Source organism: Centropristis striata, chromosome 13, assembly GCF_030273125.1.
Source record: "Centropristis striata isolate RG_2023a ecotype Rhode Island chromosome 13, C.striata_1.0, whole genome shotgun sequence".
Classification (NCBI taxonomy): Eukaryota; Metazoa; Chordata; class Actinopteri; order Perciformes; family Serranidae; genus Centropristis; species Centropristis striata.
Genome location: NC_081529.1, coordinates 31,305,494 through 31,318,322, shown reverse-complemented (window position 1 = coordinate 31,318,322; position 12,829 = coordinate 31,305,494). Strand labels below are relative to the sequence as shown.

Sequence of the window (12,829 nt, the reverse complement as noted above, 5' to 3'; positions counted from 1 at the left end):
AGGTTTAATGAATGATGTGTTGATGTTGATGATGCAGCAAAACGTATTTTGGCAACATGAAGAAATATCGATATCGATTTAAGTGTACGCTATAAGTAAAATATTTTCACTACCTTACCTTGAGTTACTTCAGATTCACTAAAGTCACACAACCAAACAAACAAACTAACCGATTGAGGAAGTGGTAAATCAGTTACTCCTGTGCTCTGAGAGTTAAAATGACAGTTTTTTCAGTTGAGTTTGGCTTTATCGAGAGCACGATAACAGCTTGTGGATGAGCCCATCCACAGCAGTACAACTCCGCTTTAATAAATCCAAAGTATCCCTTTAAAGCCAAAACCATCTTTAACTTTATAAGATATCAGCTAGCAGAGCCCAAATGAAACACACACTTTGTGTGTTTTTAATTATTAGCTTCTCATTATCCCGGACCACAGAACCCTTTATGCTTGTGTCCACGTGTTGCTTTGAATGAACACACTATTAACTAGTATCAAATGTTATTTTTGAGCGTAGTTGTGGGATCATAAATGAGTCGGGTTTGAGAAACTCAAAGTGACCGCCTGATAGGTGTTTTATTAGCGGGAGACGTTTTGCCAAGAGCGGCTCCGACTTATTACTTTTCCATTTAATTGATTCAAGGCACGGCCATAAAACAGTTCTGGAGATAGCTGAAATGCCTTGACAGCACAGACAGACTCTTAACTATACACCTTTTCACAATGAATACACTTGACTCACTCTTCCAGTATATTTCCACTAGGCAGTGTTGTGAAGCCATGTTTCATATACCTAAGCTCTGAGTCAAACTGTGGAGGAGGAAACCAGACTGAGGTCCAAACCACGTGCTATACACCTGATTGTGCAACACCTTTATCCTCTTTTCACTTTGCATATACAATCTCTGATTCATAACACAGCTCACACTTGCTTCCACATACAGAGTGCATTGTTTACATCTGAAAACAAGCTGTGACAGGCCGTGGCTTGGTTTGGCTCTCTGACCTGCTGTCAGGCCTTTGCTACAGTCCGTGGGAGTGTTTTGCTCTGCTGCAAAGAGGCTTTTGTGCATGTTTTTATTGTGTTTGTCCAGTTTGGAGTTATTTGCATTGATTTAACTAATATGCAACTCATATTTTGACAAGCTGTGATTTTAATTTGACATCACAGGTGAAGAGAAAAAGCTTGCAGATTCTTCAAAAGTCCAAAAATTCTGAATTTAAGCTCACAAAAAAGTCACAAAAACAAAGGGTGACACAATGTTGGTAACCAAATTTCAGACGGATAGTGAGTTTTCAACATCAGTGTCACAGTGGTGTGACAGCAGGCCTGAGCTGACATGCTTATTTTGGTTTTATATGACTTTATATGCTCCTTCGCCTTTGTCTTGCTTTCTGTCTGCAGAGTGACTTTTAATGGGGCAGAGATAATCCACCCAGTGTGCATATGTGTCTCACTTAATGCTCACACCAGCATGCACAATTGCACATTTGATCACCAAGTGCATTCAACAAATATTTTTACAAGCTGTGATTTTAATTTGACATCACAGGTGAAGAGAAAAAGCTTTCAGATTCTTAAAAAGTCCAAAAATTCTGAATTTTAAGGTCATAAAAAAAGTGTTATATTTTGAGCTCCTTGCTGCATGAGAAGTGTCTCCTTCACTGGATTCAGTATTTAAAGTATAGTTTGGTCTTCGGTCCACTCAGTCCAGCTCTTTCTTTTTCTAAATGTTCGATTGGTTTCTCAGCAAAGGTAACAGGATTAAAAAAAGTGCACAAAACAGTATGATGCTAAGCTAACAACAGTAGGCTATAGGGTCTCAGAGGCCACAAAGCTCTCTGTTATTTATGATAACTGATATTATTGATCATTTATTTTATTGCTGAGCCGCAAAAGCCAACATGCAACACGAAAAAGTCTTAATTTTGTAGATAACTTAACTTTAAAATTGTACTGGCTTTGGCCACTAATTTGATAACTTCATGAGGTTTCACATATGATTATACAAAGATGCAAAAGTATCTAGTGAAATATGTTTTGTAACATTGTCAAGTGTGCAGCAACCCTGTTACCCTTCCTCATGTATTCCTTCTCTGTCAGTGTCAACAACAGAGTTTGGAGTTATTTGCATTAATTTAACTAATCTGTACAGGTAAACCCAATGACGCACGCTTTCTTGTAGGTCAAATATATGCAAGTGTGGCGACTCGTGTGCTGGTCAGTCTCCTGAGGTCACTGTGTCTCCTCTCAGACAATCCCGACTGTAAATATTTAGCTTTCAAAGTGGAACTCGACACTCAGAATAGATGCAAATCTTTACCACTAAGCTACATGAATGACTGCAGCAGTTTTATAAAAGAAAAAACTGTCGACAACAATATTTCTGTCTTGGTATGCCGTAATGGCTCCGGCCGCTTTCTCCACATCTTTCCATGAGACGTTTGGTCTTTAATTTATGCACGCTGCACGCTGCCAAAACATCCGCCGTATCTTCTAACCTGCCAGTACCTCTTATTTCCAACATTATTGCTTTCCTTACGTATTTGTCCTCTTTTGAAGGTCTATTTCAGTCCTTCCCTTTTTTTAGAGGACTGATACTTTTCAGGCTTTCTGTCCACTATAATTTTCTTCCTTCCTCCTCTGTGTTCATCTGTTAAACATAAATATCGCCTCACCCTTCTCCTCCTCTGTTTCTCCTTTTCTCTCTGTCACTCCCTTTCTCTTCCCCCATCTGGTTTAATCTCTCCCAAAGCAGAACAGAGCCCAGCCTGGCCTTAATGCTGGAACCACTTTGTAGTGGCATCATCTAAAACTGCCGACAATTTGTCCAAATTACAGCTCAGAGTCCAAACCCTAAACCTGCAGAGGACGGCGGGGATAAACAGAAAGAAGCTGTAGGTGTGTTTCTCGATTCGTATTTAACTTGTTTTTCCTATGTTGAATGTACACCAGTGACAAGCTGTGACTTGTGCCACTGTCGCTGCCGCTCTGCTGTTGATTGCACTGTTGAGTGATTGAGATTTGGGTTGATACACGGTGGCATTCGGATACACGCATGCAGGCACGTATGCACGCACTGATTCTCTCCCAGGGTGCCTCTTACTCTCTCAGCAGCAGATAACAGCACTATTTGCGTCTCTGTGCCGGGACAGGAATAGACTTTAAGCAAAAGGGGAGCAGAGAACTCCAACATCCAATGATGTAATGCGAGAGAGCGGCTCCGCGCGGACGTGTCGGATCGTATGGACGACGTGCACGTGTGTGAGAGTGTGTGTGTGAGAGAAAGTGTGTGTGAGAGAGAGTGTGTGTGTGAGAGCGTTGACCTGATGGAGACAAGTTTACTCTGCTGTCTTTAAATCCAATCCATGTTGAGGAAAACATTAATGTTCAGTCAGTGGTTAAATATTGGACCTTCCTCTCAAAGTGAGATGTGTTTTTCCCACTTTTGGCTTTGGTCAAATAGTGTGTGTGTGTGTGTGTGTGTGTGTGTGTGTGTGTGCATGTGTGTGTGTGTCCCCTTCTTTGCTCTTGGTCTGGTTCAAGGCTCATTTCCTAATTACAGTGCTGGCCAGAGGTAATTACAACCTTAGATTAAGAGCTGTTTCTCTTCTCTTTTTTTTTACGGGCCCACTGAAATGCAGCAATTTGTGGTGACTTTCTGGGATGAGCATCCTCCCTCTCATCCTCTCTCTCTCTCTCTCTCTCTCTCTCTCTCTCCCTCTCTACATCTGTCTCTGACTCTGCTCCTCTCTCTCTCAATACTTCAGGGGAGTCAGTTTAGGAATTCTTTTTGGCTTCTTCTACATTTTCCAACCAGAGATGGTTAACAAAAAAAAAAAAGCAGCATTTAATGTAAAGCTTCAGAGAGCATCTTCCTTGATTCATTTGCTTTGGAAGATCTAGAAAGTGGTCAAATGTGACAGCAGTGAGCATGTGTGTGTGTGTGTGTGGACGCGGAGGACAGCAGTTATTTGGGGTTTTGCGCTCTAGCTGGGGCACTCCAAAGCCGCTCAGATCCCTTCGCATGTGTGTGTATATTTATGCAGCGTTTTGAAGTGGTTCTTCTGAACGCATCATTTGGCTGCATCGGCAAGCTCTTCTTCAATTTAGCTTGGCAGGCGTACAGGCTGGGGTTTGCCTCCGCATACCGCTGGGTCAGCATTGATGTGTGAGGCTGAGGCCCTTGAAGCCGGGGGTTTTATTTAAGACGCCTCTTTGAGAGAGCCGCTCTCGGGAACGCCCCCCTGCTGTGCAGCACCTGACGAGGGGCACGCTGGAACATTTAACTCCGACAGAGGAAGAATCTACACATCTTGAATTCTCCTTCTCACTCGCACAGACTTCTTGCTTGTCGTGATCCAACATGGTCTCACAGGAATCCGTGAAATAGCCACGGATTTGCTTGACTCAAAATCCGTGGAATAGCCACGGAATCGCTCAAATTTCCGTGAAACTGACACGGATTTCGCTACAATGCAAGTTAATGACAGTCATATCCCGTGGCTATTCCAACATACAAAGTGATTATGTACATTCACTGAGTGAATATTTAGAAAATAAAACATATATTTCTCGCTAGAAATGTGATCAAAATCCATTTTTATGCAGAAACTAAGTCAAAATATTGATTTTTTTCACTAAAAATGAGAGAACTGTCCGCCATGTTTTTTGTTCTGACCGCCGGGACCTTGAAAGTCACGTGACTTGGAACAAACCAATAGGAAAAAATATCCATTGAATAGCCACGGGATATGACTATCATTAACTTGCATTGTAGCGAAATTCGTGTCAGTTTCACGGAAATTTGAGTTATTCCGTGGCTATTCCACGGATTCCTGTGAGACCAGGTTCCGTGATCGTGGGCCCTCACTTTCACATGGCCTTGAGAAAAACAAACACATTCACAATCTGATTCCAACTTTCTGCCCTGTCGACTCCCTTCTCTCCGCCTGCTGCGTGAGTGGCCCACTCCAGTCCTCCTCTACCTCCACCTCCTCCTCTCCTCCCTCCCCCAGGCCTCCTCGCCTCAGCACCTGACTTTTAACCCTCTAATCCCTCTGATGCGGAGGGTAAGATGCTTCAGGCACTGCCCCTAATTGGCGTAAATCGGAGCTCTGGCGATACGAGGCGCGATGTGAAAATCCTCTGCTCTCACTTTTGGAGAAAGAAGATTGTTGTGTTGATGGAGTAAATTTACAGGCATCACAATCTCCTGTAAGATGGCCAGCAGAGCTTTTTAGTCATGTCTCAACACAACAGATGTAACAACACATCTGTCAATCATCGTCAGGCAGAAGATTTAGACATCAGTGCTCTTTTCACCCGAGCTCTTTGGCACAGATAATGAAATGCCAGTTGATTTTGTAAAACAAAACCCAAAAAAACAAAGGGTGACACAATGTTGGTAACCAAATTTCAGACAGATAGTGAGTTTTCAACATCAGTGTCACAGTGGTGTGACAGCAGGCCTGAGCTGACATGCTTATTTTGGGTTTATATGACTTTATATGCTCCTTCGCCTTTGTCTTGCTTTCTGTCTGCAGAGTGACTTTTAAGGGGGCAGAGATAATCCACCCAGTGTGCATATGTGTCTCACTTAATGCTCACACCAGCATGCACAATTGCACATTTGATCAGCAAGTGCATGCATACTAATATTTTTGACAAGCTGTGATTTTAATGTGACATCACAGGTGAAGAGAAAAAGCTTTCAGATTCTCCAGAAGTCCAAAAATTCTGAATTTAAGGTCATAAAAAACTGTTATATTTTGAGCTCCCTGCTGCATGAGAAATGTCTCCTTCACTGGATTCAGTATTTAAAGTATAATTTGGTCTTCGGTCGATTCAGTCCAGCTCTTTCTTTTTCTAAATGTTCGATTGGTTCCTCAGCAAAGGTAACAGGATTAAAAAAGTGCACAAAACAGTATGATGCTAAGCTAACAACAGTAGGCTATAAGGCAGTGGTGTCAAACTCAAATTATCTGAGGGCCACTGGAGTTTAAAGTTTACCAAAATTATTAAAAAAAGACACAAAATGACCAAAAAAAGACACAAAATGACCAAAAAAGACACAAAATTACAAAAAAAGACACAAAATGACCAAAAAAAGACACAAAATGACCAAAAAAGACACAAAATTACAAAAAAAGACACAAAATGATTGAAAAAACACTAAATTACTTAAAATAGACACAAAATGACAAAAAAAGACACAAAATGACCAAAAAATACACAGAATTACAAAAAAAAAATAATTAAAGGGACCTTCCACACACAACTTTCATATCAAGGTGGGGGCCACAAAATATCGTCACAAGGGCCGCAATTGGCCCGCGGGCCACGAGTTTGAGACCCATGCTATAAGGTTTCAGAGGACACGAAGCTCTCTGTTATTTATGATAACTGATATTCTTGATCATTTATTTTATTTCTGAGCCAAAAAGCCAACATGCAACAAGAAGAAGACTTAATTTTGTAGATAACTTAACTGGAGTTTAAAATTGTACTTTACTGTGTTTTTAGTTAACACAGTAAAGGGGGACACAGTTCATTGCTTTTGCCACTAATTTGATAACTTCATGAGGTTTCACATATGATTATCCAAAGATGCAAAAGTATCTAGTGAAATATGTTTTTTAATATTGTCAAGTGTGCAGCAACCCTGTTACCCTTCCTCATTTATTCTTTCTCTGTCAGTGTCAACAAGTGACTGTGCAAACACAACAGTGTGCTGTGTAGAGAAAGCACTGAGCACTACACTAGAAAATAACTACACTTTACTGTAAGTGTTACAATCTGTGCTTCAGAGGAGCCTGAACGTTCTCCACATTGGCGAAGGATAATCGGCCTCCTGTGGCTGCTCTGCTGTGTCTGGTAGCCTAATATAAACCAATTACCACCATTATATACTGTCAATGGCACAGTAGCTTCTCCTATAGCATAATGACAGCCTGTGAGGAAGCACATGGCGAGGAAACAAGCGGTACACCGGGGTAGGGGTTAATAATGGGGCTATTGGAGTAGTTTACGCCGCCTGTTTTGCCCCCAGGAGAGATTAGGCGATTTTCCGTGCCTGTTTGTGGGGGGCTGTGTAAAAGATGGTAATCTGACTGAAAGCTGGAGGGATCAGAAGACTGTTCTTACATGAGTTAAGCATCTCAGGCAAAAACATATGCAGATTTTTTTTAGTAACTCAGAGTCGACAAACACTTGTTGATTTTTTGTTCTAATCGACGGGGGAAAAAATGACTTTCTCCATCAAGAATCAAGCCAAAACGCCACTTTAAATCTTATGTTTAGCAGAGGTTTGCTCCTAAGTTTCTTGGAAGTAAGTCATTCAGCAAAAAAATGACTAAATAAGTAAAGAAATCAAAAGGAAAAGACAGAAGCAACCAATGAGTCAGTTAATGGGCTAAGAGGGGGCAGACCTGCGTACTTTAAAGGCTGAAACTAAAATCTTTTTTGACAAATGAGGCTCCTTCTATAGAAACAAAGTATCATTTTCATAATATTTGAAGTGATGAGAATACGTTATGAAGCGGATGCACTTGCAGTTAAACTTTATTTCTGTACTTCTTCAGAACAGAGATGGATTTTAAGGCGTTGAGTCATGCCACTTTATTGGATGTTAGTTTATTGGTGGAGTGGGTCACTCACTCAGAGATTTAATCTTTCAGGAATTTGACCTCATCGCTCATTGCTCTGCTGCACACCAGCTGAAGGAAAGTGATGTCTCTCTAATTTCTGCTTGTACCTCTCTTCACATCTGAGTCGGCGTTTGATTCATCTGCACCGCCTGCAGCTAAAAATGATTAAATCCACTTTGGGACTTGTTCACACTTCAATCAAACTGGAACACAATAAAATAATAATAATAATGAAGTTATTGAGCAATCTTCACAGCAGTAGCTAGACACCTTTAATATTACAGTTTGGCACTAATTAGGCTGATGACTGAAACTTGGCCACAAACACTGCAACAAAGATATGTTCTTCCATCTCTGATATTGGGTTACAGGTTAATTATTGCTCAAGATTTGTTTTGGTTCTAAAGCAAGCGAAACCACATCAAGTCAATGCATCATTGAGTGTCAGTAAGGCTTGGCACTTTGCCAAACTTAGCCCTTATTTCCTCAATAGTTTTTTAATTTACAGTGAGCAACGGTGCACTGAAACTGCCCATAAATTATCTGAAAACTTAAAATAACAGGTGGAACCTGGAGTCTGCAGAGATGATTTGGTGGTGCCATATATCACCCATTCCTGCAGGACTGTCACTCTCCACTTGTCTCCACATATGATGCAGTCGAGATAAAAATGCTGCAAAAACTACTAAATCTGACTTTGCATGATCTGCATTTTCACTTCAACGCCCGTGTCCTATTGAACTCTGTGCAGTGGGACGTTCCCCCGTGTGGGTCCAAAAACAGCTCTTTCCTCTGCGGTGAACACGGCACGGTGCGGTCTAGACACTCGGCTCGGCCCCTGCATGCTGCACGGCGTCCTGCGGTCCCACACCGGCCCGCCTCATTACCGCCCCGGCTGCTGCTTTTTCTGCTCCGCGCACACGCTCCACTTTTACGCGTTTCCCCAAATCCCGTTTTATTGTCAGTATTTGGTAACTTGGAAGCATTAGTGGCGCCCGCATCGCCCATAAAACCTGTTGCATCCTATAAGTCACTGCAGCGATCGTGTTGATGTGCAACTCCTGACGGGAAAGAACTACTTTATTTGTTTTTGCATTTGTGCATTTACATAAAAACAAATTATATTTACACCTACACAGCGTTAAACGCACAACATTGTTTTTTTTTTATTATAATAATAGCAACTTGCTGTTGAGCAGAACAGGAACACGGTGAGGTTTCGCTGAGGGAGTTGTCGCAAAAACACAACTTAAATGAACACCGATCAGCGGTAAATTATCTTTAAAAAAAAGTAACTGAACCTGTCGAAGACTTGATTTCGCACTGAATACTTCATCTACTTAGCGCAGTAAATATATTATAATGTTTATACATATTCTGCATAAACGCATTTGTCTACAAACCAATTTTTAAAGTCTTTACGCACGTTTAGATCCTTTTCCAAGCGATAGAGCCCCAAAAATGAAATATTACTCCTTATTTCCAGAGTCAAAACAGGCAACTCTTACCCTGAACTTCGTAGAAGTAAAGTTGTGAGCGCAGTCGCGCTTGTTTGTCTTTATCCAAGCGGAGCAGTTCACCGATATAACTCCAAGACCTTGTAGTTTTCCGTGCGTGCGCTCGCTCCGGTGGAAAAAAAGTTTCTGTGAAGGTATTAAACTTGTAACGAATAGTCTTCATCAAATCCTTGGAGAGATACACCGACCTCCACGTCAAGGAATGCGCTCAAGTGCTGACTCCCTGGACAAAAAGCGCTTTATTGGGTGAGCACAGAGGAGAGTAGGAGCAGGAGGGATGGGAGGGGCGAGGAGAGGCGAGGCGCACGGCAGCAGAGCGCACTACTCCTGCTCAGTCCGGAGAGCAGCGAGCAGATAGTCACCTTGCAGCTCGGCTGAGACATTCCAGCCTGCTTTCAGTTCGCTATATATCTTAATGCCTACCTGCACGACCTGTTTTAAGCAGGAGGCATGCGTGCTTTCATTAGCTACTGTTCAGTGACGCTGGGTGCATTTTATTTGAATGACTATTCCTTAATTGCTACCTTTGCTTTGTTTGTTTTTTTTACAAGTATGCGTTATAACCAGGTGATAGGTTTTCAGCATACCTGCAGACCAGACAGTGGTGGAAGAAGTATGCAGATGCTTTACTAAAGTAGTACCACTCTGTGGAAATACTGCATTCAAAACGTTGCTTAAGCCTCTGGAGTCCATCTAGTTATTGAAAATACACGTTTTATTTACAGGAATAACTTTATTTATATATGATATGTAGACACGCTGAGAAAGACAGTTAAAGTTCAATCATAGGAGCTTTCACAGTGTGCCATTTAGTTTCTAGAGCATTTTTAAAATGTGAATTCTCTTTCTACAATGAAAACTATGACTATTTTTAATTTGCATGCAAATAGACTGTTTTGTAGTTTTATTATTTATTATTATTTCTGCTGTTTTTGTGTGTAAAATGGTTTTTAAAAATGGTACATTTTCAGAGACACCTGTGTCTTTTGTTTGTATTTTGGGTTCCTGGCAGCTTTATACTTTAATTAAAATAAAATGAAAAATCTGACTGATAGGCAAGTTTGTGTGGAGAAAAAGGAGCCATGCATGTGATGTAAGGACAGACTGAAAGATGATAAACAGAGACAGAAATGAATGCATAGGAAGTTGATACATTTCAACCAAAATCTCCTGGACTTCAGAAGTTTAAGTTTAAAAAAGTATTATCAGCTAAATTAAATCATGGAAATTAAAAGTATCCATTGTAAAATGATCCATGCCAGCGTTTCACTCTTATATGTGATGTTTTTGGATTATTATGTTGCATTTTACTCCAGTAAATGTTTAGGGTTGTGCTGATTTGAACTCCTTATATCCTGGTGGGTAGTTTCATCTCCATCAGGGATGGGCAACTGGAGGCCCGGGGGCCGCATACGGCCCGCACCCTCACTTGAAGTGGCCCTCAGTACAACTACATGCATTTGAGCATGAAATCTTAAAAGTTCAGTGTAAAAATGCACAAAATTACTTCTTGCAATTAATGTTGGTCTGCTGTTCTTGCACTGGAAAAAAAAGAAATCACAGCAAGTGGTTATTTTTTATTTGCTTCAAACCTTTTGTATTCATATTTATACTGTTCTACATGCATTTGAGCATGAAATATGATAAGTTACTGCACTGTAAATATGTTTAAAATAGCAGTTTCATCATATCTGGTCAAGTGCACGGTCCTATATGTGGCCCATCCCTCATCTACATCAATGCACCTTGTTCTATAAGATCATCATATGTTCGAGGCCTGACTGTCCTGTGAGAAACATATGTCTCTTAAAAGACATCAACTTATCCTGCTATCAGAAGATCCTTCAGTTTTCCACAAACATTTAAAATCTGGAGGTATGTGTTGCTGTTATTTTTACTGGACAGGAACTGGATCTGAAAAGTAAAAAAGGGAGTAAAAAGTGGAATATTTATCTCTGAGGTGCAGTGGAGAAGAAGTATAAGATAGAAAAAAGTAAAGTACCTCAAATTTGTCCTTGTGCTTGAGTAAATACTTAGTTACAATCCAGCAGACCCTTTGCCAGAGCTAATGTTTGGATCAGATCAAACCAAATCACAACATCCATTAAAACTAGAATCCATGACACAGTGGTTTAGAAATATAAAATATTAGAAATATTAAATATTTAATTCAAGATGCTGCGATCTATCGTTTCACTCACTTTATGTCTCTGTTGACACATGAGAGACAGTCAGTTCCCTCCACAGCGTATACGTGCAGCGTACATTACAACATATGGTTGCTTCATTCACAGAGCCATCTTCAAGCTGAGAAAGCTATTGAATACTTCCTCACGCCAGTGACAAACTACCCGTCGGCAGCTGGCAGCCTATTTCAATGTCAGCCGGTCCCAACAAGGTGCAGTAAGGTGATAGCTCTCAGGAACCGTGTCACCTCCAATGTGTACTTTTAGCCACATGTCGCAGAATCAACCAGCAACCTGACGCCTGGTGTGTACAGAGCTTTAATATTTGCATAAGTTTGACCTACAACACGTGTTTATAGCTTCTGTTCTCTCCACATCTTGACAAGAAATTATTAAAAAAGAATGAAACTAAGGACATTTTCTCCTTGTGGTGATGTCACTCACCCTCGTGCCAAAACCGTTCTGACTCAGTATTTAACTAACAGGACCCACGGGGGTCCAGCCCCACCCTCAGTGTCCCCCGGACACTTTAGTCCCACTTGTTGAGCCATGCTTATGTTTTTTTTTTTTTTTGCACAGTTTACTCTTTGATAGCAGTCTCCATAAAGTCTTGTGCCTTTCCCCTGCTAAGTCTCCTTCTGCTCCTACTGTAGGACCTATTACACACACACACACACACACACACACACACACACACACTTACTGTGCCATCTGCAAGGCATTACAGTAAATTGCAGGAATAGAGAAATGATTTCACGCACGTCCCGCAGGGTCCAGATGTGGCTCCTCAGTCATAGCCACAACTGCTTTTTTTTTGCAATACATAAAGAAGGAAATAACTCTTCACTGTAAAACCCAACTTGTTGTTTTAACTTAAATATTTGAGTATCGATGCTGCGAAAGAATTTTATGTCAAGACAACACAGATACAATGGAGTTAACTCAAATGAATCTTGGTGTTTAACTCAATTTTTTGGGTAAAAATGACTTTTTGCACAAATCTTTGTTGTACTGAAAGGGAAAATGTGTTATAATGACAAACACGCAACATTACAGTGTTCCCCTGCTGAACCTAATCACACAGGCTCACAAAATCAGTGCTCACACTCTGTGTATCTCTGTTTCTCTCCCTAATAAACATAATATGTGTCCAAACTACAACACCAGAGCGGAGGTTATCCAGGTAACACAGAGGGAGAGTGAGTTCAGTTTTAGTTTCAGCTTGTGTGTGTTGGACAGTGAGGAGGACGAGCGTCTCCAGAGCTCAGGACCCGCCTCTAGACGGCTCTGTTATTTTATCCTCTAGAAGCTTGTTTGTTCCTTTTAAAGCCAAATTGCCGAGAAAAACAAATCTAATTGAAAGTCAGCAAGATCTGAGTGTTGCCATAACTGGTTGTCACATTAGAATAAATAAATAGACAAGCAAGTTTAGTGTAAAATACAGTTTCACAATGCATGCATATTGAAGTCATAACAG

At 40.9% G+C, this 12,829-nt stretch overlaps 2 protein-coding genes across 3 annotated transcripts in view; one reads left to right on the top strand and one right to left on the bottom strand.

Annotated features, from left to right (window-relative positions):
• The window catches only part of vasnb (vasorin b), a 34,097-nt gene extending 24,710 nt beyond the window's left edge, over nt 1-9,387 (bottom strand). For both annotated transcript variants that reach the window (XM_059348266.1, XM_059348267.1), the window contains exon 1: nt 9,158-9,387. The gene's annotated coding sequence lies outside the window, so the exon portion shown is untranslated. The remainder of the gene's footprint in view (nt 1-9,157) is intronic.
• coro7 (coronin 7) overlaps nt 1-12,829 on the top strand; it is a 201,363-nt gene that overhangs the window by 133,173 nt on the left and 55,361 nt on the right. The gene's annotated exons all lie outside the window — the stretch shown is intronic.